We start from the raw sequence: 26,707 nt of genomic DNA on the forward strand, positions 1-26,707 counted from the left end.
TGGCTCCCAATAAACATTTGTTTACTGACTGGCTGACTGTCAGCCTAGAGGACTTCTCACCATTCCTACTAGTCCTCTGATACATGACCAGGTAGATTTTAATGCCATAAAATGCCCAAATACAGAGTGGGAAAAGACTGTATACATTGTGTTGATGACCATAGTTAAAATGGGGCAAATGTGTTACCTGCATACCCTCTTCAAATCGCCAGTACTGAATTAGGTGAGACCCAGGCCCCTTTCAGTTTAATTAGAAGTGCCATAAGGACTTTGTTGTAAAACAAAGGTCCCTGTAACACAGCCTTGTGGATGAGGAACTGAAAATGGTATTAGCATGTTCAGGTACATGAATTTTGTTTCTCCAATAATCCCAGGAGTTAGGTCTGAGGTAAGGCAAACAGTACTCATAACAATCAAGAGAAGATACTTCAGCCTTATGTGATCTTTCAAAATAATACTTTTTGTTGCTATTCAAGAAAGGACGTTGATGTAATTTTTCCTTCTCTTTTTCATTTTTCAGTCTCTTTATTGGTTCCAAAATTATTCAGGGATATCTAATATTTTCCACATCCAGTCTTTTTATTTCTTTTTGCTCTCACATTTCCCATTTTTAATTAGCCCATTGATTTTTAAGAGCCACAAAGTCTTATAGGAAAGCTTTCAATAACGTTCTTTTTAAAAGCGTTCCTTTTTTGTGTCACTTATGTTCTACATTTCCAGTGTGCTTTACTTCAAAAATAATTTACATAAAGTACTGCTAAAAATAACAACATCTGGATTTCTGATTGCTTATTTCTTTTTTGATAATGGATATTCCCTACCAAAACTGTAGGCTTCCCTTTCAGACACTATAAGTAAGTTATCTATTTTTAACTAGGGTTTATTTTTCTGTTAAGGAAACACCTGTCCATAAATATTTCTGGGGCCTAGGTGGAGACTTTCTGTTTATCAGTTAACAGATCTTAATCCATTATTGCTCATTCTTACATGGAAAGCAAAAATGAAAGTGAATTCACTCAGTCCTATCCTACTCTTTGCGACCCCATGGACTGTAGCCTACCAGGCTCCTCCATCCATGGGATTTTCCAGGCAAGAGTACTGGAGTGGGTTGCCATTTCCTTCTCCAATTCTTACAGTATGATCACATAATTACAGATATTCCAATAATGATTGTGAATTGATAAAACTTCCATAAATATGTTTCTGGATATGCATTTTCTGTTTTCTTGAAGGAATATATGCTTAAAGTAACACATTTGTGATGTTTATGATACAGACATATAGTATATTCTTGACTTGATACCATATGTAAACCTTGATTTAAAATATTAGTCACCTTTAACATGTGACTGAGTGGCAAAAACCTACAAAATATTACAAAAAATTTTTTATAAATGCTCTGAAAAGCTTGATATGATCTTTATATTATGTTCTTCAGGTACATTTTTAGGTTTTTCTGGTTACTTCTGTCTTAAATACGTCAGTGAACTCTTGGCCCCTTGGGAGAGACTGAAATTTAAGTCAAAGGTGAAGTTCAAATAAAGATTTTCTATTCAATAAGCATGCTCCTGGTGAGGTTACTGAAGTCTTACTAAGTTACTAATTGGAGCTTAAACATTTTTTTTTATGTCTTCTCTGCTTTTAAAAGTTTGGAAGCCTAATTTGTTAGCATGAATAGGTAGCTTTTACAGACCTCCCAGGTGGTACTAGTGGTAAAGAATTTGCCTGCCAATACAGGAGATGTAAAAGATGTGGGTTTGATCCCTGGGTCAGGAAGATCCCCTGGAGGAGGAAATGACACCCCACTCCAGTATTCTCGCCAGGAGAATCCCATGGACAGAGGAGCCTGGTGGGCTACAGTCCATGGGGTCGCAAAGAGTCAGACACAACTGAGCATCTGAGTAAAATGGCTTATAAAGTGGTCAGAGCTCTTCTATGAAAGAAAAATAATTAATCAGGATTTATTTTGATCAAAATCTACTGTGGAAGCTTTCATTACTCACTTTATTGAAGAGAAAAAGTGAGCCCCAGAGGCTGAGGGAGGCAGAGCTATATTTTCAGACCTGGAAGTTACACAAAGATCATAGAGTCAGTCCTGTGAGCAAGAGACAGGCCTGAGGTCTAGGTTTTCACCTTGTCAGAGTCTCCATTGCCAAGAATCAGGACACATACATACTTTAATTGTTTAAAACCTAGTTTGGGGAAATAACCATCTGCAAAAATTTTTCTCAATGCATAATCTCTTTCTAATTGAACTTTTTCATGTCTTTATTTCAAAATCATGAGAAGTTGAGCCCTCTTTGGACACTGAATTTTTGAAGTTTGAATTCAGCCACTCTATGCTGAGGGTGAGATTAGCTTGGTCTCTGGGAGTTTTTCCACAATCCAGGGGCTGGTTTAAAGCATGAAAAGCACAAGAAAGTCTGATAATTGGCCCACATAGGATTTATCATATCTCTATGGGGAAATGTTTAGGAAGAGATATTTCGTACTTATTCATGGGAACATTCCAAGCATTTTTGAGTTATGCTTGTCTGAAACTTATGTAAAGAGATTTTGATGGTGGCTGTAAAACTATGGAGTTATATATATATAGATGGAATTGAACAGTCTGGTGATAGCTGTATAGACTGAAAAAAGTCAATAATTAAATTTCAGCACTTCTTTCAAAATGATAGCTTAAACTACCCGATAAATAGTAATCTTTTCACACATTGATAGTAAAGCAGAAAATAACATTTTATAAATAACATCAGAGGAAAAATAATCATGAAGAAATGCTTGTATATTGATATTATAATTCAGTGAGATTTTCTGGATTTAAAAATTCCTTCTTTCTACTGTCTTGCTAGGAAGGTAGAATCATAGTGAATACATGTTTCTTTGTATAAGGTTTTTGTTTCTTCCCACCAGTTCCAGGTAAACCCCAAGTTCTTTTATTCCCCCAAACTTCATACATAGTCTAGTTCCTACATCAAAGCACCATTGACTGAAACTATATAAAATCCTTGGCCTCCAACCAGAAAAGGCCTAAATGCAGGAAAGTAAGGATAAATTAAAGTGACAGGGTCTCAGCAGTGGAAATTAGTGCAACTCTTCTAATTGCATGTCTAGCCTGAATGATGGGATACTTAATTCTTACACATCCCAGACAATTGCTTTATACTAACATGAGCTCTGGGAAAAAGGCAGATTCCACAGACATATGGAGCAGTAGATGGAGTGGAAAAATAAATCAGAGACTCTAGCCACTCTGGAAAAAAAAAATGCTTTATCTACATTGTTAATAAAGGTGTTGCCACAGTTAAGCGATGTTGATAACTGTCCTCTCGTCCATTCTTTCCATAAAAACTGAACATTAAATAATTAAATGGCAGAGCACCAACCTGCCTGGGTTACCTCTTGTGCTGCAAAACAACAAAAGCACGGTGGGTCAAGGCATTGTACCTTTGGTAAAAAGCAAGGACAAGTCTACATGTGAATCCCAAGGGACAAATGGATCAGGAACAACAGCATCCTCTTCTCCCACTACTATAAGGACTGCTAATAAAAGCCTTCAAAAACTAGCATGGGTTCTTATATCTATTTAACCTTTTGCCCCAAGAAGCAAAGAGCATCTGGTTAAGTGGAGAGTAAAAGCGCAGCAACTTTTCATTATCAGAGCTCACAGGCAGAGTGTGGGGACGCCAGAGCTGCCAAGCCTGGGTTAAATGCTTGTTGCCTTCACTGCCTGAGGCCATCTAGCATGTTTAGAAATGATTAAGTACTGCAGCCTAGAAAGGACCTGTCCTGAGCGTTCATCTCTGACTTCCAGCAGAAAGGAGAGGCTGGCAATGACAGAGGCAGATGGATGAGTCTCATTAGTATGGCGAGGCAGCGAACCAGACTGCCTTCACAGAGCTGTCCAAAAAGAGGGAGCAAATTAAAATAGGATCTGGGAAAACCAATGAGCAAGTGTTTTAACTCTCTGCTACCTGGTTTCTCTAGCTGGGAGGTTCTACAGCTGGCTTGGCTTCCTCTGAAATGCTGCTGCACCATGAACCAGGAGGATGGCTTTGCAGGCACAGACAGTTCCAGTCAGCTCGTCTTTTTGCATCCTTTTAGAAAATGACTCTTGTGTTTCTCACAGCAGAACACAGCTGATTTTAATTTAAAACCTGTGTGACTGCCACAGAGCACAGTGAGCTGGAAGGGATGAGGGGGAGGGACATCGGCCTCGAGAGGAGGTAGGGGACCTTGCTTTATATGGTATACTCGGCCAACCCAACTTAAAAGTGCCAAGATCAAAGGTCCACTCAGTAGCCAGGGTTCATGTGCAAAGGCTGAAGCCCTTGATGGAAAAGTGGCAGCTTAATCCCAAGTACATTACCTTTCAAGACAAGGAACTTCAGTTGTATGGAGGGCTGCTTGACCATACAATTTCAGAGACAGAAAGTGAGCAAACTCAGACCTGAGAAAGATATTCCAAGGAGGGAGATTCTTGTAAGATTCTCTAATATTCTGTTTGGGTGGCTTTTGCATTAAAGGACCTTGCGCTATGCTGTGCTGTGCTGTCACTTTAGTAATGTCTGACTCTGTGACCCTATGGATTATAGCCTGCCAAGCTCCTCTGTCCATGGGATTCTCCAGGCAAGAATACTGGAGTGTGTTGCCATGCCCTCCTTCAGGGTATCTTCCTGACCTAGGGATCGAACCTGCATCTCTTATGTCTCCTGGATTGGCAGGAAGGTTCTTTACCACTAGTACCACCTGGGAAGACCCTGGGCCAAGTCAAACCTATTGTGAGTTTTGTGAGTGCCATGGAACTCAAAGCAATGGATGGTTCATTGAACAAATTGAACAACTGATGATCTGATGAAAGCCTTCTGGTCTATCCTGTTCTGTTCAGTTGCTTGTTTACATCCTGGGCTTGGAATAGGGACATATGGCATACTAATGCCTTGGGGCAGCCCTAAAGGTTTGGGAAAAGTTGATAGAAATTATTTAATTGTTTACTCATTCACTCAGCAAACATTTAGTCAGTCCTTGGGGTGATGTGAAACTCAGGGAAACTAAAGATGAGTAGGATAAAATATATTTTTGGCCATCCTTTGATGACCTAAATCTAATAGGACAGAGAAACAGAAAAACCATGCCAGAGTCTCTAGAAAAAGATAGCATTGCTCTAGGAGCTGAGTGGAGGGTAAACACTGAATTGATACATAGAATCTGCCACCAAGGAGTTGATGGTTCAGGGTAGAAGCCAGACACCTGAACAATAAATTCTAGATTAAGGCAGAATGAACAGAATGGCAGCTAGAGGAATAAGAACCCTGTTGTGAGAATCTGGATGTAAGAGCAATAAATTCTGCCTGGGTGGGGAGTGAAAAGCTTCAGAGTATAGTCGGCATGTATGTTGTATTTTGCAGGGGACACTGAAGGAATATTTTTTAAATGAGAGAAATTTATAAATAAAGAAGCTTTTTGTTTATAAAAAGACTTGTATATCCCTTTCCAAATATATTTTTGCTTGGTCAAGTTTGTGTCAGTGTTAGGCCTTACTTTGTTTTGTCTCATTCCAGTTGACTGTCTGCCAAAAAAAAGGAAAAATAGTCTGAAACTCCACAAGAAATCACAAGGAATAAATGTAGCCGAGGAGATGAGACAGGAATTGACTGAACATCTTTTCAATGCTGTTTAGATCATGTAATCCTCTCACTATCGCACTCACAAGCTTAATTTGAAAAGAGTTGCTTCTTTTCCTTCAAATGAATACCTTTAATTCATTTTTAAATTAAAGAAAAAAGAAAACCCAAAAACAAAACTGTAAAAACAACGATAACAAACCAAGATTGATGGGATTTTATCCAGCCCTGTGTAAAAATCTTCCATAAGTAATAAACTTCAGATGACAGAACCTGAAAAATTCCCAGGTTGTGCATTTTTCCGGGAAATTTTCTTTTTAACAAATCTCCATCCAAATGAGATGGGTTTTCTGTTAGTGACCTAAAAGAGAAATCACAAAAGAACTTGCTCCAAATATATAAAACTATAAGCTGTATATGGGCAGCAAAATTGCTTTTGGACACCAAGCTTTATTCTATAACTCATCAACTCAACCCAGCTTTCCAGTGTATAAATTTCATAGCACAATCTTTCACAACATAGGCACTTTAACTTGGAGAGCACTGCAAATATGCAAAGAGTAAGCACTCACATGATGGTTCATGTAACATCTAAAGCTGGTGCTTACTGACAAATAATGCATTGTGGGGGATGCTGCTGCTGCTGCTGCTAAGTCGCTTCAGTCGTGTCCGACTCTGTGCGACCCCATAGATGGCAGCCCACCAGGCTCCGCCGTCCCTGGGATTCTCCAGGCAAGAATACTGGAGTGGGTTGCCATTTCCTTCTCCAGTGCATGAAAGGGAAAAGTGAAAGTGAAGTCGCTCAGTCGTGTCCGACTCTCAGCGACCCCTTGGACTGTAGCCTACCAGGCTCCTCCGTCCATGGGATTTTCCAGGCAAGAGTACTGGAGTGGGGTGCCATTGCCTTCTCCGATTGTGGGGGATAGGGCTTGGTTAAGTCCTTTAAAAAAGAAATAGTAAAAAAATATATATATTATCCCTCATAGTTATTGAGATAGATTTTCTTTGTACACAGATGCAACTACTGTTGACATCAGGGCCTTGGTGGCTGAGCCAATTAACTTTGTATTTTAGAGTTGCTTATCCCACTCAAGAGAAGCAGAAACCATTTCTCATATTTATCCTCATGTAAAATGTACATGGATAAATCATTTAACTAAATGTAAGGTGTCAGAAAATGGTTCATACAAAGAAAATAATATTATGCAGTATAAACTCCCATTAAGTAGTAATGTGTCTGACATTGATTGAGGGAGATTAAGTCCAAGACTCTCTTTCTCATGACATTTGTTCAAATAAATAAAGGTAACTAGAGGGAAAAGTTGATGCTTTTTCTCATTTTGCATATAAATTTTACCCTTGTGATTTTTTTAGCTGCATTTATTCACAGCACAGTATTACTGGATATATTACAGAATCCTGGATAGCATGATAACTGTCAGTAAAGCAAGGTCATAATTGACCTTTATCACTGAAAAAAGGTTGGCTACCTAAAGATAAACTTTCATGTTGAATTTGGAATGTAAAGAGGAGGGCTGAGGCCATCGAAGGAGCACATCTGAATAGAAATCTATGAATATTTCATGTCTGTTAAGAGGTTGGAAACTTGGTATGACATTATCCTGACCCCTGTCCTGAAATATTTTCAAAAGAATATTCTGATCGGCAGCAGACAACTTCAGCAGAGAGGTTTTTCTTGCTTAGTAGGGAAATTAAATTGTGGTATGAAAATGTCTGTTCTTAAGGCTATTCTCTGCAATGAACTAAACTGTGTGCTTATGTTCTGGAAGCAAGAGGATAACCAACTGTCTCACTGAAATAACCTTCCCAATATGTCCCTTCCCTTCCTGTTTCAACTTCTAGTTGCACTGCACCTGATCTACTGCCCTGATCCAGACATATAACTGAGCAGAGACACTGGTGCCGAGGTTCTGTCAAACTAGAATTTTTTTTTTTTAATCTTTTAGTCACACCTCACAGCATGTGGACTGTTGGTTCCCTGACCAAGGGTTGAACCTATGTCCCCTGCTCTGGCACTGTGGTGTCTTAACCACTGAACTGCCAGGGAAGTTGCCTAGAAATTTGTTAATATAAAGTAATTTATATGATACTATCAACAGCTGGGAATACCAGACCATCTGACCTGTCTCTTGAGAAATCTGTATGCAGGTCAGGAAGCAACAGTTAGAACTGGACATGGAACAACAGACTGGTTCCAAATAGGGAAAGGAGTGTGCCAAGGCTGTATTTTGTCACCCTGCTTATTTAACTTATATGCAGAGTACATCATGAGAAATGCTGGGCTGGAGGAAGCACAAGCTGGAATCAAGATTGCCAGGAGAAATATCAGTAACTTCAGATATGCAGATGACACCACCATTATGGCAGAAAGTGAAGAAGAACTAAAGAATCTTTTGATAAAAGTGAAAGAGGAGAGTGAAAAAGTTGGCTTAAAATTCAACATTCAGAAAACTAAGGTCATGGCATCTGGTCCCATCACTTCATGGCAAATAGATGGTGAAACAGTGGAAACAGTGACAGACTTTATTTTCTTAGGCTCCAAAATCACTGCAGATGGTGACTGCAGCCATGAAATTAAAAGACGATTGCTCCTTTGAAGAAAAGTTATGACCAACCTAGACAGTATATTAAAAAGCAGAGACATTACTTTGCCAACAAAGGTCCATCTAGTCAAGGCTATAGTTTTTCCAGTAGTCATGCATGGATGTGAGAGTTGGACTATAAAGAAAGCTGAGCACTGAAGAATTGATGCTTTTGAACTGTGGTGTTGGAGAAGACTCTTGAGAGTCCCTTGGACTGCAAGGAGATTCAACCAGTCCATCCTAAAGGAAATCAGTCCTGAATATTCATTGGAAGGACTAATGCTGAAGCTGAAACTCTAATACTTTGGCCACCTAATGTGAAGAACTGACTCATTTGGAAAGATCCTGAGGCTGGGGAAGATTGAAGGCAGGAGGAGAAGGGGATGACAGAGGATGAAATGGTTGGATGGCATCACCGACTCGATGGACATGAGTTTGAGTAAACACCAGGAGTTGGTGATGGACAGGGAGGCCTGACGTGCTGCAGTCCATGGGATCACAAAGAGTCGGACACGACTGACTGAACTGAACTGATCGATAGCTAACATTAAAAAAATACTTAATCTGTATTAATTTTTTAAATATATAATTTTATTTCAGTAGGTATCAACCTCCTTCTCACTGAACAGATGAAGAAACAGCCTCACACAGGAGTCCAGCCATTTTTCCAGGATTGCAGTTAGTAGACAACTGAACCTGGAGCTGCCAAATATCATATTGCTACAGTCTGGTGGAGAAGATCATCTTAGCAAACATAAAGCAATTGGGAACAGTTAAAAAGCTATGTGGTAGAGATCACGTATGTGATAGGAAATAAGAGAAGCAAGAAAAAGTAGCTTTTAGATAAGAAAAGTAGGGACTTCTCTGGTAGCAGAATAGATGAGAATCTGCCTGTGAATGCAGGGGACACAGGTTCGTACCTGCCTGGTCCAGGAGGATCCCACAAGTTGCTAAGCAATGAAGCCCATGCACCACAAGTACTGAGCCACCCTCCAGAGCCTGCAAGCAACAACAACTGAGCCTGTGTGCTGCAACTACTGAAGCACATGTGCCTAGAGCCCGTGTGCCACAAGAGAAGTCACCCCAATGAGAAGCCTGTGCACTGCAACAAAGAGTAGCCTCCGCTTGCTGCAACTGGAGAAAGCTTGGGCAAGCAGCGAAGACCCAGTGCAGCCAAAATAATTAATTAAAAAGAAAAGTAGAAAGAACGAAGCATTCTTGTACAGCGTTTGCAGTGATGAGTAATGGTGTTTTGGTGTGAAGTGAATGAAAATTGAAATTTGTTCAATTAATGGTGCCAAACAACTGCTTGGCATATCTCATGTGATATGGATTTTTCTGATCCAGAGCACCCTTAAGAGATTGTATATGTCTGTCCCTGACACCATAGAAAATTCAGCCTGGAACACTTATTTCAACTTTGAACTTCCCCAGTCTCCAGGAGGCCTTGGCTTGGCATCCAGTCAGGGATTGCCTGACATGCTCTAGAGGTTGGAAGTAAGTCCATATGTTCCTCTGTGTACTGATTTCCGTGGATGTCCTAGCTTCATTGAAAGCCTTGAAGGAAAGGAAAGGGTGAGGTGTGGGCACCAGGGACTTAAAGGGTAAGATGGTTGGCATTATATGCCAGGAACTATTTAGACTAAATTAATGCATATAGCAACATAATATGCTTCTAATCAACTACCTGCTTTGGGAAGCAGACATTTATACTTGGTGCACAGTCTAGTCAAGGCTGTTTCTTTTGGGTTCAAAATCTAACCAAGAAATTCATCCAGTGAGAACTGCAGAGGCACAAGATTGAAGGAAGCAGAACCACTAGAGGATTAAGAGGGTCTTTGGTGTCTACAGGCAGTGTAAAAATGCCTGTAGGGTTATAAGAGTAAAAATGGACTCTTTTAGGAAACCCATAAACCTGCTCCAGGCTGAAATTCTCCAGTTGGGCATAAAAACCAGCAGTCTGTGTATACTTCAGGTTATGACTTAACAGGTGTTTGAAAATGAAGAAATGAGTAGCATTTTTGTGATAGAGTGCCATGGAATTTCAGAGCCAATAAATTTTCTTTGAAAAGGATTACTCTGTTCTATCACTATTGGTTTATAATAAAACAGAGCTTGACCTGCAAGTTAATAAAGAAAGCATGTTTACTAATTAGACTTTATTCCCGTTGTCCCATGTTAATTGCAAAATATCCATCTATCTCATTTATGAATATGTTAATTTATGTCAGAAGGGCACAAGTTTCAAGTATGCAAACTCTTCCTTTAATTAGATCAAAAGAAGGTCCATCTCAGTTTTACAAGATGGATTCTACTTTTTAATCAGGAAAATAAGTTTGGCTCCTAAAAGGCATCTTCTTTGACAGTTGGAAAACACTAATTAACAGACATAACTGTATTAATTGTGTTATATCACTGAATTCTTATCAGTTAGCTTATGTTGCCTGCTTGCTAATACAAACGGTTGTGGCTTTGGTGGAGTCAACTCATAAACGTCTTTCTAATGCTAACTAGCAATCAATGCATGTAAAATTTTTAATGTTTCTTTAGGGAATTCTACATAATAGATGTAGCTTCTCTTTTGAGTTATGCCCTGCTATTTAGTGTAATTAGTCCTTAAAGCTGTACCTATCATATTATCAGCTTCCTGGGAGATAAAGAACACAGTTTATTTGTTTAAGAACAAAGAATCATAACAGTTTCCTTTAGGAACCTTTCTACAATAGGCTCAGTGGAAATCTGAACTATCAAATAACTTCAGTTTCACAGCAATGAAAAATGTGTACCTCTAAAAGAATTCAGTGAATAGACTTTAACAGGGAGAAAATGGGTAAGGCATAGTGCTGTTGGTCCCAGAGATGATTAACTGTCTGAGCAACAACTTCTCTGTTGAGGTCCTCCCAGGCACCCTGCCTCCACTGTGCTCCCAAAGGCCCCACTTACGTGCTCAGGGATGAAGGCTCATTCATTGCACGCCCTCCATCCTGCACTAGAAGGAAGGATGTCACTGTGTGTTGATGAAAGTATCTTTGTGAATGGGGCCATCTCTGTTTTTTTCTAAGTGTGTGGCCAAAACTGGTTGCTCTTACACAGGAACTGACGATGTTTTAAGATGGTCTGGATTGCATTCTACTAGTGCTCTTGAGATACATTCTTCATGTCCTGTGGAACATGACTGCCTTGAAACCTTTTGGTTGATCCTTGATGATGGGGCCTTGATATTTCTTCCCTATAAACTTTTTCCCCAGGAAAATATGCAGGCTGGGTTAGTCCTAATGAGGAGCCTATGACCATGAGACTGGGTACAGAGAATAAAAGAATCATGCAGAAGTTGACAAGACATCAGAAATAGCTGTACTACAGTTAAATCACACCCGAGGGAAGCTATTAGGACCTAATTTTGAATCCTCTAAACCCACATATAATCAAAATCTTCCAGTGCTTGGAGAGACTAGTTCTGCAGATGTGTTAAGCATTAAGTAGATTCGCTTGTGTATGTCCAGCTTATTTTTCTGTAAATTTGTACCAGATGCCCCAAAACAGAAGTAAAACTGACATTTATAAAAATACCAGCCTTGCCCTTCAGAGGTATCCGGAACCCCATATACACACACTCCATAAACTAATCGTGCAATGCAAAAATGTCACTGTTTCTAGAATAGGCATCTTTTTACACAAACTCATTTATCATCTCGTATTATGGTAATTTAAAGGTAAATTTTCCACCGAGTCTTCTCCCCTGTGCTTCTATTGTTTCCACTTCCCTCTCCAACCTAATGAGAAAACACGAATATAACAAAACTTGGTTGGAGGGAGCTGGGAACGACAATGAAATTGAATGTAGAAGGGCAAGGCTAGGTGAAAAGGACAGCTGAAGAGTTTCTGACAAGGAGGTTTCATTATCACCAGTTGTTTCCTTGTAGGCATTCATTAAAATGTCAACTATTTGAAGGTATACCAATACATTCCTTCTCACAGATTCCACATGGGAATTTCTCCACAGAGCCCTGAGTGAAAGAAGCCTGCGTTTAGGCATTTGGGCTTAGCAGCCTCCTCATTTATAGATGACTGCTTGTCCATGGGCCATCCACATGGAGTTCTGGGTGGCAGAACTTTACTAACGCATGCTTGTAGTTGCTAAGATGTCCCTGCTCTCAGAAGCACTGGGATGAAGAATGAGACATTTCCTAGGGACTCCAGCATAACCTCCTAGATTCTGGCACTGGACAAAAGTGCTAGAATTTCCCTGCCGCTGTAATATCTGGATGTGAAAAGTTACATGCAGCCAACTTTATATAGACTTCTCCCAGGGAAGCATCTCCACTGCCAAGTCCCGTAACCAAAATGGAAGCAAGTTCCTATTAGAATTTCAGTATCCGTTTTAATTCCAAATGAGGCTTTTTTGGAAAACAGAATTTTTCCCTTGCAGATTTACTAGTATGATGTGTTAGTGACTTTCCCATCTAATTGCATGCTGTTCATATATTTGACATTGGTCCTCAGAGAATACAATTGATACAGATGGTCACTAGGAATCAAATCTGGGTTCCTTTTCCTTCTTTACGACTCTTACATAAAGTTTGCCAAGTTTAGCAAACTTTTGCCTATAGTTTATCTTTTGCTGAATAAATGTTTATAGGGACCCATTATGTGCCAGAACCTTCTCAAATGCTGAGATAAACACTGCCTTTATATTTGGTGAACAGATAAAGAAATGGATAAAGTAGAAGTAAAAGCCTTGCAAAGGGCACAGCACCCTGGACCTTGTGAGGAATGGATAGCTTAGAACTGGTTATCTGCTCCGATATCACCTGATTTATACTCATTCTCAGCAGCACATTGCTGCTCTTTAACACACTGCACACACCTATACCTCTGTCACCCCAAGTCCAGAATGATGAGCTGCGCTGGTCCTGGTGCCTCCAACTTCCTTCGGTTTCCCTTTGCTGAAGAGGCCAGATTGAGTCAGATGCAGCCTGGAGACATTTAGGCACCTCCCAGATGGCTTCTGGGTGGACTGCACTCTTCGTGGGCCGTGGAAGAGCCCAGGACGTGATGATGACGGAGCAAGCCTCCAGCCCCTCAAAGTTCTGAGTCTCAGTCAGAAATCTCTGTGCAACCACTCAGCAGACAGCCCTGTGGCTCTGCAGGACACATACTCTGAGTTCCATCTCCTTGCTACGAAAGACCTAGAGGTCCTCGCGGGCTGGAATTGCTCTCCTAACTTAGGGACCCAGTGCGTTTTCGGTTTTAATTAGTTCCTTCTCTGCAACATTGTCAGGACTTTTCTCTTTCATGGAAATCTATTGTTGAATCCCATAGGATTTCATTTATATTTTTCTCCTATTTATTTCTTTCCTCCTATGAACCAGGAGTTACGAGAGGACTTCTTATCATCATTTTATTTCAAGAGAAAGTTCCTTATTCATTTATTTATTTTCTCTTCATAGAATCTTTAACAATTAGGCCATATGTCTTCTTATTTAATGATTATTCATTTAAAGAATTTCAAGATAAAAGGAAAAGTTTTTTTTTTTTAACAGGTAAAAATATCTCTTTTCAACATTTTAAATGGGGCCAGAAAGTTATGAAAAAATCTTAAGGTGTCCCTTTTAGCATTGAATCTCTCATATCCTGACACAATAAGATTCTCCTCTTTAGAATTTAAGAGCCAGGATGAAGTCCTCGTTCTGTGATGAAAGAGCATGGGTTCTGGCACTGTTCAGACCTGAATCCTGGCATATCCACTGCTATTTACTAATCACATGACTTAGGTTATTCAGTTTCTTACCCGTAAAATGGAGATGCTATTAACTACTTCAGTGAGAGGTGTATATTGAATTTAAAAAAATATAAAAACACTTGAGAGATAATGAAAACTCACTTCTCCCCACTTGTGGATTTTTCTGTCCAATAAGATGGTGTGTTCTGTGCTCAGTCGTGTCTGACTCTGCGACCCTGTGGACTGGGGCCCTCCAGGCTCCTCTGTCTGTGGAATTTTCCAGGCAAGAATACTGGAGCAGGTGGCCATTTCCTACTGCAAGGGGTTTTCCCAACCCAGGGGTCGAACCATATCTCTCTTGTCTCCTGCATTGGTAGGCAGATTCTTTATTGCTAGTGCCACCTGGGAAGCACCACCCAGTAAGGTGGGTAATCAGCTAAACTTGTGTAGCTTCAGGTCACAGTGCAAAGGATCCTCAAACAGCAGAACCACACACACTATGCACAGACACGGATCATCTATCCTGGGAGTGGGGACAGGGATGCATCCACCATGAATGACAAAGAGTTTGCCCCAGGCTTCTTCCCACTCTGCCCTTGGAGGGGTGCCCAGTGGATCTTCCCATTCAGGCACTACTGGAGAGTGAGATTACTTCATACAAGACTTACAAAGGAACCCATGGAGAGGAAACACACTCGTTTTCCTCCTCTTAGAAAAACCCACAGGGACTGTAAGGATTATACTTTCAGAGTAGGAAAAACAGCATCAATCCACAAAACCCATTTGCTTATAAATTTCAGCTACGGGGTCAGTCTATTTGTGGGCAGTATATATGACTGGCTCAAATGGAAATGACTGTGTATTATTGGTTTATTTCACAAATATAACATTTATAGAGGAACTATTTCAGTGCCAGGGACTACCAAAGTATAACAATAAGTAGAAATAAACATAGTCCCTGGTGTCACTGAGCTTAGGGTTTACCGACAGAGAAAAACAGCCAAATAATCACACAAATAGAGGCAAACATAGAATACTGATAAAGCATAAATGAGAGGTACATGGTTTACTCGGAAGCTAGTAATAAGAAAATATGAACTTGTTGGGGGATAAGTGTGGAGGAGATCAGTGGTAAGAAAAGGCTTTCCTGGGAGCTGTTTGTCTGAATAAGAGCCACCCTGGCAAAGAGTAGGGGAAATGCAGGTGTGAGACCCAGTAGGGGAGGGAACAGGGTGAACCAGTATCCGTTTGAAGGCAGACAGAACATTCGTGGGATGAGGGTGAAAGGTGGGTGGAAGCCAGAACATTCTATAGTTTTTACTGTCGTGATTTTATAATTATTTCTCTTTACCTTTATTTATTAAATTAATTTTTATTGGAGTATGGTTTCTTTACAATGTCTTGTTAGTTTCCACCGTACAGCAAAATGAATCAGCCTTACATATATGTATATCCCCTCCCTTTTGGATTTCCTTCCCATTTAGGTTACCACAGAGCACTGAGTCAAGTTCCTTGTGCTATACAGTAGGTTCTCATTAGTTACCTATTTTATACATAGTATCAATAATGTATATGTGTCAATCCCAATACTCTGGTCTTCACAGACTACTTCTTTGTTAGAGTTAGTTGTGATGGTACGGGGTGAAAGCACTGACTGCATTTCTCCAGAGGACCTGGATTCAAATTCTGCTCTGCTTCTTCCTAGACACATGATACTGGGCACGTTGCTTAGCCTGTCTGCATCTCAGTATCTTCAACTTCATAATAAGGTCGATAAAAATAGTCGGGTACCTCATGGGACTTCTATTTAATGAATTCATGAATATAAAGTCCTGGGGACAATGTCTGGCACCCAGCAAGCACTATGTAAATGTCAGCCATTATTATTATTTTGTCCTTTATCTGAAGGGTGATGGAAATCCACTTGTTTTGTGGTTGCCCCATGAATATGGGTATCAATCCTTCTCCCAAAATTGGTTTTGGATGTTGAAACTGATGACGCCACAAATGAATCAACCAAGAAAGTGTGAGAAAGTTATTGTACACATAATAAGGCTTCCTGTGGAGAACAGAACAGGCTCCAGGGCCACTTCAAAATGGCCTGAGTGAAAGGAGAGGCCAGGCGCTTTGGTTTTCATTGTAAATATTAAGAGTGGGGCTGGGCTGGGGATTCCCACCTATATGTGTGGTTTGAACGTCTTCACTGGCACCAAAGGAGAGCATGCTCAGGTTTTGTTAGCAGTTTACTCAGATCTGAGGCAAAAGAGAGGAAAGAGGAGAGGTGGGAATCAAAAGCTGTCAGTGATCCAGCAGCAAAAACAGAATCAGACTCCAGTTCCACCACCAAAGGATTTTTAAGAAGGGAGGTTACTTGGTCAGGAAGATTGATTTGGCTGCAAGAATTTATCTCGCCTGAACAATGTTGCTTATCTTTCATACTTTCTTCCAAAAATGATAGCCTTTTTTTTTTACTTTCAAGACAACAAGTGGATTTTGTTGATTTGTCAGAACACTTTGTCAGCTGGACTGTGGCTGGGTTCACGTTCATTCAGTTTTTGGTCATATGGATTGATTAACAAAAGTGATGTGAACAATATATCCCATTAGGGATACAGTTTCTAATATAATTTTACAATGTGCCAAATGTCAACTGAGATCACTGTGATGCTTTTCTTCTTCTTTGGTAATTTTTATAGTTGTGTTTAACATCATTTCAAAATGACTGAAAATAATAGGTACTGCTTAACAGGCAATGCTGTAATTTTTGTATCTTTAGTTAAAATGCACAATCCTTTTTCTCCTTCCTATCACTGCTCTTTCATCCTCCATTAGCTTAAATTAGGCTAACCTTATTGAATTCAGCTAAAGGAAGGACACGAAGTGAGTGTTGCATATTCATCTTTAGTTCAGCTATTGTGGGATCATTCGGTGCCTTTTTTCTACGTCAGGTTGAGTTTTGTTGGTCCAAAAAAAAACACAGCAAGCTGATATTTGCTTCACTGTACTTTTGCTTAAGCTCTGAATTAACTCACTCCAAGCAATGAATCTATGCATTGACCCAATCCAAATGTTTGACTACAATCCTGTGTAACATCTGCCATGACTGCCTTAAAACTCATTTTAACTTTTAAATTTATGTGAGGAAGCAAACTCCATATCTCACCTTGCTTTCCATCTCTCCTCCTGACTGCCCTGGTAAATGTTCCTGTTTCACTCACCAAACTCCCAGGCAATGAGATGTGGAAAATCAGTCAACCTCTCACTCTTCTTTTTCTGTTGAAACTGTTGCCAAATCTCATCAATTAGATTTTGATTTTTAATTTACATTTTTAATCAAAGTAATGCATGCACATGGGTAAATATCAAATGACTACAGCAGAATTTGTGACAAAAGCAATAGCCCCTTGTTCATCCAAGTCTTGCCCGCCAATTCTTTTTTTTTCTTTTATCTGTGATAATATTCCTAGTGCTAGCAATAACCTTATGATATTGTTTCTTGATGTATTAACTTCAGATGTTGTCTGTTGACTTTTTCGATAATGAATGAGAATTGATATTGCTAACACCACCTCTTCTCCTCTGTCTTTCCCCACCCGAGCTTCACTTCCGTCACTGGTTAATTCTAGAACCTCAATCACCCTGTTTCAACCCCCACCTCTTGTTTCATCAAACATGGACGGCATTTTCTATCGTCCATATTGAGAGATAAAGACATTAGTACTCACATTTTTCCATCACCTCTTCCCCTTTCTACTGCCTCATCTTGGCCAGTAAGTTCATTATTTTGATATTGTGATAGTCAATAGTGTTGACCATCTCTTCTCTTGTAACAGATAATTTTCCATAATTTGTTTAACAGTTAATTATAAGATGAAAACAAATAAGCACCATTCACATTGTTACGACTTAGATATTGTATGTTTGCAGAACAAAATTCTGCCTGTTCCTCTCTAGCACTGTTTCAGGTCTTATTCCTGCAACTCTATCCTAATTTGCAACACCTCCTGGGCATCTTAGTGCTATAGTCTTTAACTTGTCAAGATCTCCAGGCTTTCTCTGTTCAGAGTCAACCTACAGTGATGTGAAATTAATAATCCTAAAGCACAGCTCCATCGACATCACAGCTATTTTCAAAATCCTTCAATGGTTTGGCTAAAGCCTCTTGTCAAAATTGTTAGGTTAGCTTTCAAAAATTTTTACCAACCGTGTCTTTATGTTTATACTCCTACTTTCACCTCCATCCATTTTATGCTCTACATTTGTTCCCTGTAAAAGTCCTACCCAATCCTATTCTCAGTCGTTTGCTCACAGTGTACCGCTGTCCTGGAAGTTTGCCACACAAACCTATTCCCAGTAAAGTGTCTACCTTAAAGCTAAGATCAAATGCCTTCTTTATCTCCAAAGCTATCTTACATAATTTTCTTGCAGCAAAATTGTTTTGTACCTTTTTTTTTTTTAACTTTTACATCTGTTTTAGTATCCTATTTGGATTGTGCCTTTGTAGACTGTTTTCATTTATTCCCCACAATATCCATCACTGGAAGAAAAGGGGACTCACAATGGAGCAGAAATTTCCAGGCTAGGTCTGTCTTTTACTGTCTTTTAGACAGAGTCCAGCTTCAGGGCTCCTAGCTGATGATGTGTGTGCTCAGTTGCTCAGTCATGTCTGACTCTTTGTGACACCACCAGGCTCCTCTGTCCATAGGATTTTCACAGCAAGAATACTAGAGTAGGTTACCATTTACTCCTCTGGGGGATCTTCCCAACCCAGGGATCAAACCCATGTCTCCTGTGCTTCCTGCACTGGCAGGTGGATTCTTTACCACTGAGCCATCTGGGAATCCAATATTGATCATACTGGGCACTAATCTACTCACTTAACTCCAAAAACATTTGCTTAATTGAATGTACTTTTTGATTTTTTTTCCTCTGCTGATAGGAACATTGCATTGCTAGGGGTTTTTGTATTGCTTTTGTATTTTTGACAGGCTGGAAACACAGGGAAAATTAGGAAATGCATTTTGTGATTTGTAAATAACTTTGACTCTCACAGGAAAAAGGTAGTATCTGTACATGTAAAAGATAATAAGGATAATGGAAAATTTTTATCTTTAAAATGTGATTAATTTAAGCATACCTTTCCCCTGCTGTTGATTTTAGAAGGATGTAGCAATTGAGAATACATGTACTACAATTTCCTGTCCCCTGTTCAGTGTCTTTATGCATGCATGGCTGGTAAATAGCTTCAAAAGCCAATGTTTAGGTATTTTCTTTTTCCTTTCAATTTCTTGATATTTCAGATGAAGCCTGTCTGGGGTTTCATTTTGTTCCTAGACAGAAGCATAATGATTCTCTCTGCTCTCAGTAATATGCACTCTACCTGTTTCAGTTCATGTGTGAATGGATATCGCTAGTGTGAACTGCGTGGGTCTCCATGACCCCAGCTCTCTTTATGTGGGAAAATGGGGTCTGGAACCATTTTTACCATGAACTTTCTTCTCTTTCTCTTGTATGAATGCAAGCGACTTTGTAAACTCTTACAGATTCTCAGAATTTTTTTTTTCAGGAACTTCTTTTTTTCCCTCAGAAAATTTTATTCCCTTTCAAACACATACACATCTATCTTCAGTTTCACCTTTTTAAAAACCTACTAATATAAAATAAGTGGGGTATTACTCATGTCCACTTTATAGACATAGAAGGTGATTTCCAAGCAATAACTGACTTACTTTTCATGGCTAAATGAGAGAATGGGACTCAGAACTCTTGGTCACTAGTGGTGCTTATTGTGCAATGCTGTGAAACATCATATTTTGTAGGTGCTCTGATTCATGTCCAGCTACCAAGTTTAATTTAATGATGAAAAATAAGTATTATCATGCCAGAGAGAAAGTCATTCAGTTTAATATCTGTGTGTGTTGTTTATTTGACATGAAGAAGACATATTGTATTCATCCTGCTCTATTTTCCATCACCTTGCACTCATGTGCCCCAAAATTATCCCCAGTTTTAATCTATGCCTCTCAGGCATCCCTAGTTCCTCGTTCTCTGATCACAAACTGAGTTTTCTGGAACAAAGTCAAGCACTGGGTATGTCCCCTCTTTGCTAGTGGCAGAGGGTGGGAGATAAGGCAAAGGATTTGAGGGGCAGGGAGATGGCAAATGGCTGGCTAGTGTGCTGAGGGGTTGCTCTTGTCATAGGATTTTGCATATTAATGATGTCTTCTCCTGGGGAAGAAGTGCTAATCTGTTAAAATGTCCATTTAAAAATTCATAAGGAAGAAAAATTATCTATCTCAGAGACAATGTTCAGAGCACACTATCCTGAAGATAAGATTAGGACTTAAAAGAACTTAAAAAACTCAGCTCTCCAAAGCCTGGTTGGCTTGTTTCACTTTAATGAAGAAAAACAGAACAAAATAAAAGCCTACCATAATATAAAAGACAACTTTCAGTTTCACTTTTCCCCTAGAAGTTACTTCTGAATCTTGAGAGGAAAATTTTTTTAACCCATTCCCTCTGAGTCTATGCCTTGGAGCTAGCCCACTAAAGTCCTCTTCCTAAAGTGTCACTATATGGAGTTGAGAATGAAGTTGAGATCTTTTCAGTCATTCACACACATATCTTGGACATATAAGCAGCCAGTTTTTAGAGATAGGTCACTGGTCTACTGGCCTTTTGTTTTAGTTAGTTCTGGGCAAGTTTCAAGAGAAGATCCAGATTGGCTCTGTTGGTGCCTAGGGAGAGAGAAGTTTGGCTCCTGTTATAAAGCATCAAACAAAGGGATTGATGCTGGCTCTTGTTTTTTAAGTTTCTCTTTCTTCTGTAATGAGCAACCCAGACTCTGTCTGGGTCACATATTCCCCCTTATCAGAGAGGCATTTGTTGTCGCCATAGAAGACACTGGAACTGCACGAGCCTAGCAGCTACCATCACTCCTCCTGAACCCCACAGGCAACCTTCCATATCCTTACCTGGAGCAGGGCAGAGTCCTGGAAGACGTACCGACAGTGATGGTCATGTTCAGATTTCATTACAAGGCTCTCATTCTTTCATACTCTCATGGAAGACAGAATTCTAAATGGTCTCTACACTCCCCACTCCATGGTGTACATAATACTTCGTCTCCCAGTTACACAGTCAAACAGTGTTCCAGGGGTGAAGGGATATTGCAGATGCAATTAAGGTACCAAATTAGCTGACCTTAAGAAAGAGAAATTAAAAGATGTTTACTCTTTGGAAGGAAGGTTATGACCAACCTAGATATCATGTTTAAAAGCAGAGACATTACTTTGCCAACGAAGGTCCGTCTAGTCAAGGCTATGGTTTTTCCAGTGGTCATGTATGGATGTGAAAGTTGGACAGTGAAGAAAGCTGAGCGCCAAAGAATTGATGCTTTTAAACTGTGGAGTTGGAGAAGACTCTTGAGAGTCCCTTGGACTGCAAGGAGATCCAACCAGTCCATCCTAAAGGAGATCAGTCCTGGGTGTTCATTGGAAAGTCTGATGTTGAAGCTGAAACTCCAATACTTTGGCCACCTCATGCAAAGAGTTGACTCATTGGAAAAGACCCTAATGCTGGGTAGGATTGGGGGCAGGAGGAGAAGGGAATGACAGAGGATGAGATGGTTGGATGGCATCACCGACTTGATGGACATGAGTTTGGGTAAACGCTGGAGTTGGTGATAGATAGGGAGGCCTGGCATGCTGTGATTCATGGGGTCACAAAGAGTCGGACACAACTGAGTGACTGAACTGAACTGAACTGAAGAAAGAGACTGCCTCCAGGTGGGCCTGACTTAATCAGGCAAGTGCATAAAAGGGACAGAACTTTTCCTGAAAAAAACAAAAAAACAAAAAAAGGATTCAAAATGTGAGAAGAACTCCATGCCACAGAGATTTTCTGTTTTTGTCTTTGAAGTTGGAGGGACCATGTGATAAGAAATGGGGCTTTTCTCTGGGAGTTGAAACTGACCCCTGGCAGACAAGAAGAAAGGGGACAGGGACCTGCATCCTAAGACCACAAGGAATCGAATTCTGCCACAACTACATCAGTCTGGAAGATAGTACATGCTGGATGGTTATGGCTGAAACCTTGATTTTAGCCTTAGTGAGACTTGGAGCTGAGAACACAGTCAGATCACTCCCAGACTTTGACAAACCGAAACAATGAGTAAATAAATGAGTGTTATTTTAAGCTGCTTAGTTTGTAGTCATTTGTTATACAGTATTAGAAAACTAATACAGTGGCAGGGCTTCCCTGGTGGCTCAGACTGTAAAGAATCTGCCTGCAATGCAGGAGATCCAGGTTTGATCCCTGGGTCAGAAAGATCTCCTGGAAAAGGGAATGGCTATCCATTCCAGTGTTCTTGCCTGGAGAATCCTATGGACAGAGGCGCCTGATGGGCTCTAGTCCATGGGGGTCACAAAGAGTTGGACACAACTGAGCAACTAACACTAACACTGCAGTGTCACATGGAATATCTTAAAGTCACCTTCCAGGATGATCTGGGAAGTGGGTAAGTTTTTTGCTATACTAAAAATTAGAAGATGTAACTTTCTCTCTCTCTTACTGAAAAACTCCACTAGGTAAGTGACTAGTCTAGACCTGACAGCTAGTAAGGTAAAGTTATGGTACTTTAAAAAGTTGGGAATTGCTTTACAATTTTGTGTTTGTTTCTGCTATACAATGAAGCAAATCAGCTATATGTAAACATACGCCCCTCCCTCCTGGGCCTCCCTCCCACCCACTGCCACATCCCATCCATCTATGTCAGCACAGAGCACTTAAGCTGAACTCCCTGTGCTGTATGTATGGCAGGTTCCCACTAGCTATTTGTTTTTAACGTGGGGAATGTAGATTAATATAGCCACTATGGAGGACAGGGTGGAGGTTCCTTAAAAAACTAAAAATAGAACCACCACATGACCCAGCAATTCCACTACTGGGAATACACCCTGAGAAAGCCATAATTCAAAAAGACAAAGTTATCTTTATCTGTTGTCATCCTTTCTGCCCTTAGAGATTCACATGAAAACAAATAGAAGAGCAAACTATAAACTATAAAGTCTTCAAACTGTGTATGGCAATTTTTTTTCCCAGGATGTATTTCAGAGAACTTTCTTGATTTCATGTGTTTGGGTCCTTATAGCCACATCTGCAAACCCCAGTGCATCCCTAAGTGAGAATGCCATCTAGGAAAGAGAAGAGTTACCCTGGTTTTATGGGGTAACTGCCTATTTTTGCTTTTTGACAGATATTTTTCACAGTCCACATGTTTAAATCTTCCTTCTCTGTAAATAATCCTTGTCAATCGAGTGTATTTTTATAGGTAACTGAATCACTACTGCTAACCTTGTGGTATTAATGAAGAAGTCAGCGCTGTCCCTGTAGGGCTGTAAGGAAAGGCTTAGCGCGTCTGGCGAGAGCCCGGCCACTTGGCTGAAGCAATCATTGAACACAGTTTATTGGATTGAGGCCCATTATCCAGGTTGAGTCCTGACACTTGTCAGCCCCCCTTCTTTACTCTGTGTGAACACATGGAAGTCATGAGGTTGAATTTTGCAAGTGGCTGTTAGAAATAAAGTTCAAGATCGCTGTTACATTGATACTACCTGACTAATGGTTAAAAGGAGCACAGCGGGATATTCTCCATATTATTGGAGACAAATATATTGCTTATGTAACTAATTTATTTTGTACTGGAGTCCTAAAAGTCAAGAATGACTGAAATCTTTAATGTGATGCTAAGCTATTGTGTCTTTACTGCTTGAACAACCATCTCATTATAGGCAAGTACTGATCATTTAAAACTTTCATCTCTGGCTCAGTATGAGCTGGCTTCTTATACTTAAGTGACCATGTAAGCTATTTGGTTCTGAGGTGCAACCTTTTAAGACAAGGGAGTCTTGTCAGTTTATCTAAGATGACACAAACACCAGAGAGCAAAAGCAAGGCCCCTCCTCCAACTGCTGAGCCAAATAAGCACTGGGGCCAAGCAATTAGTGCAACACAAAGGCAAACATTACAGTATCAGAGCCAACCTCCATTGTCTCCGTGCACCCCACAGGCTTGACAAGTTTTCTCATGGGCCACAGCAACTGTGATTTGGAAAGTAAACAGTTTATATGTCACATGACTGGATTGGTCCTTTAGACCTCCACAAGCTTGCTATGAGCTCAGGACCTCAACCTCAGCCACCAGGCTGATGAAGATCCCTGGAACTGGTCACATTTGGGGAATGGTGATGAGTGAGAAGGGGGAGCATGTACCTGAGTGTTTTATCAAAGTCCTCTGTAACCAAAGAGCTGAGGCCTGAGGGACGTGGGGGGAGTGAAAGTGATGGGGGCTGCTGGGGATGCTGGCGGAAGGAACGTTTCCAACAGCAGGCTTGGGATTTGAACACATCTGAGAGAGTTTGAGCTGGGCCCTCTCAGCTTGACATAGTTGCAGGAAACTGAGGACATCTCGCTGTGTTTTGGGGTCTTCTGTCTCCTGGATGAGATAGTGTGCTAGAATTCTCCAACTTGGAGAAGTCCCAGAAAGCCTCCCTAAGCAGCCCTGATGCCCTGAAAGTGTGTCACAGCCTCTTTCCTAGACCTGGAGGCACTTTTTTCAGGCAACACACATGTGACCCAGACACTTTTTATTTATTTTTTATTTTTTTTCAGGCACTTTTTATCTTTCCTCATATATCATGTTCATAAATACATATAAGATAAAACAATATGGTGAAGTCAGATTTATCTTCTTACTATTATTAAGGAGAATTCCTTTAAGTGAGCAGATACCTTAGGCATAAGGACACATCCAAATAATCAAAATAAAATTCAGAATCTCCTTTGTAGGATATTGTGGTCAACCACAAAATTACCCTAATTGGTAAGTTGGAACATATATGCCCGCTTAACTGCCTTATGTTTCTAGTTATCCAGTTTTATGCTTGTCTAATGAAGATTAGTAACAAAAATCTTCAGAGCATATTTTCTGGAGAACTCAATTTCCCTCTGGAAGGGTGACCTCAGAAATGCATAGGAGCTATGGAGCTGTCTGATTGATGGCATGACACTCATCCATAATGACCTATGTAATGATGGACAGTCATGCCCCAGATTGATGCTGGTCATTGAATAAGGTGCTGGGCAGTATTTCAGGCCACTGTCAAGTATAAGAGGAAATGGAACTATTGGCGTTATTTCATATAAATTTACCTAAGTGTGGAAGTGCAAGATTTCAGACGTTTGCTATTTAGGTTGAGTTATCCTTAGTGGGGAGAAGGCAATGGCAACCCACTCCAGTACTCTTGCCTGGAAAATCCCATGGATGGAGGAGCCTGGTAGGCTGCAGTCCATAGGGTCGCTAGGAATCAGACATGACTCAGTGACTTCACTTTCACTTTTCACTTTCCTGCATTGGAGAAGGAACTGGCAACCCACTCCAGTATTCTTGCCTGGAGAATCCCAGGGATGGGGGAGCCTGGTGGGCTGCCGTCTATGGGGTCGCACAGAGTCAGACACGACTGAAGCGACTTAGCAGCAGCAGCAGCAGCATACCTAGTGGGGTCATGATGTATGGTGGCAACGCTATACATTTTGTTTGACAACCTGAAAATAACAGTCTCAATAATTTTGAAACTTGTTACATTTTAAATTACTTCCTACAATACTATTTATTAATTAATACTCATATACAATTTTTTTGGCCACTGTACATTTCCTATCTCTCCATCTTTTCTTCCTTTTCTGATAAACTTATAATAAAAGGAGACAATTTATTTAAAGGAAAAGGTGCTACAAAATTGCTCTTTCCTTATTAATTAAAATCAAAATATACACTAACTTATTTCCTTCAGTGGGATTTATTTTGGATAATTCCATGCAGGAGGAATTGAGTGATGAGAAGGCTTTTTTGCAAGTGCCTCATTTGTGCTGTGTCTTAGTTGAGTGAGACATAAGGTGCTGACCCAAGCTGTATAGCAAAATAGTTAATTCCGTATACCTTGGAATTGGAAAGATTTCTGTCAAATGCTAATTCTACTATTCACTGGCTAGCTAACTTTTGTGATCATCTCTAAGCCTTAATTTCCTCATCTACAAAATGGGGATTTTATTTCTTAGGGTCACTGTTGTGAAGGTTAAATGAAATAATATGTATGAAATCCTTAGTGGGGTGTCCAGCCCATTGCAAGTCATCAGAAATGGCCACTATGGGGGTAGTGGCTTCATCCTCATTGAACTTCTGAATGATGAACGCAAGCATTTCCTCAAAGGCTACAGGCAGAGCCATCTTTTGCCCTATGCCCCACACCTGTGCCTGCTGGGGTCTGCACAATGGAGGCAGCTATGTTATGATTCTCCCACTTCATCACCAGCCGTTCAAAAGTTCTGCATACTCTCTTAGGTAGGGAGGTGAGAAAGGTTAAGTTGGGTTGTTTCTTCCCAGCAACTTGTCTGCTCTCAAGCAAGACCACAGGGGAAGCAAAGAGGGATGAAAGGCTTGAGGACAATCCCGAGACCCAGTTTCTAGCACCTTACCTATTTCTTTTCTGGACATTGTGCTCTTCCTTTCAAATGCTGGTTTCCAGAGGGCCTTGGCACAGCCCTATAGCAGACAGTGAGTAATGCCTGCCGGATCATGGTGTGCCCAGGCCAGGCTGCATGGCAACGGCAGCCCCCTACCTGACCACCCAGTAGAGTTCTCTGACCAGCTTACATCCTTCCTGGGACTGGAAAACAAAGCAACCATTGTCATACCATGTT

The sequence above is a fragment of the Giraffa tippelskirchi genome, chromosome 9 (assembly GCF_054371585.1).
Source record: "Giraffa tippelskirchi isolate mGirTip1 chromosome 9, T2T-mGirTip1v1.2.pri, whole genome shotgun sequence".
NCBI lineage: Eukaryota > Metazoa > Chordata > Mammalia > Artiodactyla > Giraffidae > Giraffa > Giraffa tippelskirchi.